The sequence below is a fragment of the Anser cygnoides genome, chromosome Z (assembly GCF_040182565.1).
Source record: "Anser cygnoides isolate HZ-2024a breed goose chromosome Z, Taihu_goose_T2T_genome, whole genome shotgun sequence".
Taxonomy (NCBI): domain Eukaryota; kingdom Metazoa; phylum Chordata; class Aves; order Anseriformes; family Anatidae; genus Anser; species Anser cygnoides.
The window spans coordinates 4,530,001-4,535,000 of record NC_089912.1 but is presented as its reverse complement, the minus strand read 5'-3'; the positions used below and the strand labels follow the sequence as shown (position 1 = coordinate 4,535,000).

Sequence of the window (5,000 nt, the reverse complement as noted above, 5' to 3'; positions counted from 1 at the left end):
TTTTTATTTTTAAGGGTGTTAATTTCCAAGGGTGTTAATTTTATTTCAAGGTGTTAATTTAGCTCTGAAACCCTCTGCATGGCCTGGCTGGGCCTGGTTTTGTGAGAGATGGCTTCTCTTGTCCGTAATGGCTGAGACCAGTTAGGGCACCTGAGCAGATGGACCTGCTGACGTGGCTCCTCAGATGATATCCCACATCTCCGGAACTTGCTTCCATTTGGCTGAGAACCTGAGGTGCATGCCAATGGCCATTTTTCCTGAAGAGCTGGTGGGTTTAAGTAGGGCTGGGTAGGGAAGGGTAAGTACTTTGAGAATCTCATTCTTCATGTGTTCAATGGATAAGCAGCAAAACTGCATGTGCTGCTAGGTCTGTGTAGAGATCCTGAAAAGCACTATTTTTTTTTTTTCCTCACAAATGGAAAAAAAAAAAAAAGAGAACACATGATTACATCTTGTAAAATGAAATTGCTGAAGTACATTTTTTGTCCCAGTTGTTTTGTGCTTCTTTTTCAAGAGAAACCCTTCTTCTTCTGCATACATTTTTACAGTTGAATTGCAGCTCATGTGTGGCTTGTCTTTCAAAGGAAAGTTTGTAAAGCACATTTCTCAAGGAGCACCAGTTTATGTCACGATGAGTCCGGGCTCCTTGGAAATAGGTTGACTGCATAATCTGAAACATTTTATCAATCTGTATGTACATTTTTGAAGTGAGAAGTTCTCTTCGTTAACTGCGAAATGATCTAAGAGGTTCCCAAATTCCATGTAAAGAAGAGGTACAGCTTAGACCTCTCAATGCCCAGCTGCTTCTGGAGTTTAAAGCTACCTGCTGCTGCTGCTGGTTTCTGCCTTTTCAAAAAGTTTAACCAGTGAATTCACATGAGGGTTGGCATCTTAGCTTCACATTCAGCCCAATGTAAGACTTGGATAAGCCCATGTGGAGTCTCTTGGCATTGTAATATTCATTGCTGTGGTGCAGATCTTTCTGCCTGGTTGCTCTGAGCACACAGTCCAGTTCCAAAGACTTCAAAAAATTCCTCGCTGCTTGAGTTCCTACGTCAGATTGAGTGTCACTCACTGCAGATCTCTTTGCATTGTATCTTCTTCATCCGGGTCACAAGATTTGTGAAATCTGCCCTCTGAGCCTAGGTAGACAGCTGTTTTCCCTGGCTTGTTTTCCTAATCTCAACTTCTGTCCATCTACCCAATATAAAACCCTTGAACAATGCAAATCAGGCTCATCTGCTTTTATTATTATTCTTTCTTCCACATTTGGACGCTTCAAGGTTTGGAACCTTCTTTTTCCTATGTCATTACACAACAAAAGAGCCCCAGTCTTGGTTTCTCTTGCGGCTGCCACTCTCAGTAGTCATCACTGAATCATACAAAACATTGTTGAAACAGTTCCTTCGTTTTCCTTTTTGTCATTTTAAAATAGTATTTAAACTACTTAAACATTTTCTTGGTTTCTGCATATGTAACTGATTCATTTTTATTGTTTTATCTACTATCTGGATATACTTACACTTGTTTATGGACACCTAATAAGGAATTTTATTATTGCAAAGTCAATTTACTCTATGCTTTGCAGAGCAATACACACGATATTCCGGAATATAGGAGTTTTTGTTTTTCTTATCATTAGCCAAAGGTTAGAGAGGGGATTTGTCTGGATAAGCACCGGTATTAAGTGGTATGTGTCTAGCTACAGTTTTCCTCTGGCTGCCCAACTTTTGTTACAGTCTCGTATATCCTTTACCAAGAAGTGCAACCTAGTATAGATCCTCTAGTCATTCTTGGTGGTAAGTCACAGGGCATAACTATTCCAGTTAGGCCTGATGGACTTTAAAGCTTATGATGCACTTGCGTAATATCTATATTAGTAAATTAAATGTACCTAGGAACGAAGGCCATCTGAGGCCACAGGGCAGTACATGTTCATACTATTAAACTTTCCCAACCTCGACAACATCATGGCTACATATAAGCTGACAACTGGGAATTGTTCCTGGCCTGGGCTAACTACCAAATAGAGCTAAGAAACCGTCTGGGAGAGCTTTATTTGGCCTGTGCCAAAAGCATGCCAGGGACTGTTCAAACAATCCGCTGCAGAGATAAGTGCCTTCTGCTGCCTCAGAGTGCTCTTTGCTGTTCATTTACTAACACAGACACGGTCTTACTCTTAACATGTATGCAGCTTTGTCACATTTTAGTCTTTTTTTCCCATCTTTTCTCCTTTGGACAAAATTGCTAAAGAGAGCAGATTGCTTACTTGAAAGGGAAGTGCCAGTGTCCAGCACTCTATGTTAGATGTAAGCTCCACATGCTGAAGAGTGTTGTACAAAGCAAAATGCTGGGGACTCGAAACCCTTGAAAATTCATGGGCCAAACATTCTGTGTTAAATATTGTTTTTTTCCCCTCCCATATTCAACTAGATTTTCATTTATTTAGAGACAGAGATACTTATAGCTCCCTTCTAGAGGACTATTTCTGTCTCCTCTGCTTTCATCACTCATGAAAACTACAAATAAATGTGTAATTATTATCAGATGTTTTAGAACAATATAAATACTTATCCCCAGAAAATTATCTGAGGAAACATTATTGGCCTTAGCTGTTAGGAGGAAAAGCCAATTTTATTGTCATTTGGCAGCAGATTTGTTCTCTTACAAGACGAGGCATAGGCTTTGCATCGTTTTGCATTTTTTGTAAATAGTGATTTAATGACTTGTTGACTTTTTGTTTAATTTTGCTTTCTTCCCCCGAAATTTCTTGGCTACCTTTGATGATCACAAGCAAATGAATATAACTTCTCTGGCTTCCCTGAGGATATACTGAATTGTACAGTTAAGGTTGATGTCTTATGTATACAAATGTCAGTTATGTACAAGCTTTGAGCTCCACTTTGCCCATAAAATCTAGGCTTATGCTAAGAGAAGGAGCTCCTGTTGCATTAGGGGACATCACCTACTGACTCTTCCTTTTGTGGTAAGCAGCGTGATGGAGCACACAGCCCTTTAACTCTGTGTGAAGTATTCAAAGAAGGGATATCCTGTCTTACACAAAAATAAATGGTGACATTTTGTAGTTCTGTATCTCTGAAGCACCTCTAAAGCAATTTCATAGAAAGATAATGCATTGTACCTCGTAACATCCCAGCAAGGTAGGAAGTTACATTGTAACCAAAATCCAGATCAGGAAAGCAAGACAATTGAAAAATTAATGGCCAAACAGGACTATATTTGATATAAAAGTGGCAGATTTAATGAAAACAACTAGAGAGAAATTTCATTAATTTTTTGGGAGGGCGAATGTGACGTACCATGTGTAGATTAACTATGCTGTTTTTAATTCCTTGAACTTTCTCAGTGTTGTTAAGGTGGTTTTCTCAAATGCTTAGAAGGTAAAGTAGGTGATGGAACTCACTACCAGCCAGAAATGAATTTTCTTGTCATTTTTCTTTTTCCCTCCATGTCTTAACTATAAATGGTTATAACATGAGCTGCTTTGTCAAAAGAAAAGAGAGAATGCATGAGAGAAACAGATGATCTGAAGAATCATCTCAAACCCTATTCAAAAGTGGAAGAGTTTCTTGGTTAAATCCTATCGGATTGAAATTTTTGTCACTTTGATTTGAACAAAGCAAAGGTCATTCTTGAAAGAGGAAAGGAATGGTGATGGCTAAGATTTTGATGTGAAAAAGGGCTAAGCATTTTAGCTTATATCAGTCACACTAAATGTTGCAGTCATTATTTGTCAAACTGAGTTCCACCCTGAGAAACCAAACTCGTGGTGACAGCTTTAAAACTATTTTGTTGAGAAAAACACCTACATAAATGAAGTAAATACAAAGGGAGGTAAGAAGGATGGAATATACATTTATACCTCCCTGATGTTCCATATACATGTTGGGCATTCTTAAGAAGTCATTCCCAACACTCATTTGTCAAATTTGGTGCCATTGTGGACTACCTGAAAAATCTTTATTATTTTTTTTTTTTTGCAAAAACATGTTTGACAGGATGTCAAAACTTCTTCATATTTTAATTAACTTGGGTGATTTTTTTTTCTCCTGGGAATTCATGGAAAGAACATTTACACCGCATGAGATAGAATCAGAGCATCCTTAAGAGGTACCCTCAGCTTAGATATCAGGTTTTGTACACAAAATTGACTAGCACTACAGAAGCAACTTTGTCATTCTGGGTGAGTAGACATCCTCTTTGGTAGCTAACCATACAACCTCATGTGGGAATGAGCAAGGAACACATCCAAATGATCTTTCCTAGAAGCAAGCAGTTATCTATCCAAATTCAGATGCTTCCTTGGACCTGGGCAAATCTTTGGACTGCTACCCTTTCTTCCATACAGAAGAAGGGCCAAATATATAGTCTTCATAACCTCCATATTCTTTTTGTCAGTTTTTAAAATCTTGTATTAAGCATAATGACAAAGTGTTTTCCCCCTGTATGTCTTGTGCAAACAAAATAGCACATGCAGAGTTATTTCTCTTAGATATCTGGCAAGGCATATGACTGATGGTTAGAAATTTTGACTTGGTTAAAACAAAATTTAGCTCATGTTAAAGCATTAAAGAAATGCTGATGAGGTCAAAGCAAATTCTCTGATAAAGCTGTAAAATCACCCCAACACACAAACATGTCTGAATCCTACCATTAGGCTCTCATGCAGTCTGTTTCTCTGCAGCGAGCAAGTAGCTGTAACCCTTCAGTGCTGAAACTGAATTTGGCAGAGACACTTGAGAACTGAAGTGACACGCACAGAATGTACTAATTGCTATATATAAAGGAATTTCAGTTCTACATCGTTTTTTCTATATCACCACAGAAAGTATTCTGTGGGTTTGTTAGCCTGTCCACAAAGAAAGATTTCCATCGTTATTTTTTAGGTATAATTTGTGCAAGTGGTGTGGTAAAACAGTTCTGTAAATCAAGTGAATATAATGTATATATGTATATTTCACTTCCTTCTGTAGGTTTCA

At 38.1% G+C, this 5,000-nt stretch overlaps 1 protein-coding gene across 15 annotated transcripts in view; it reads right to left on the bottom strand.

Moving 5' to 3' along the window:
• Positions 1-5,000, bottom strand: part of MEF2C (myocyte enhancer factor 2C) — a 141,213-nt gene that overhangs the window by 33,790 nt on the left and 102,423 nt on the right. The window lies entirely within an intron of this gene.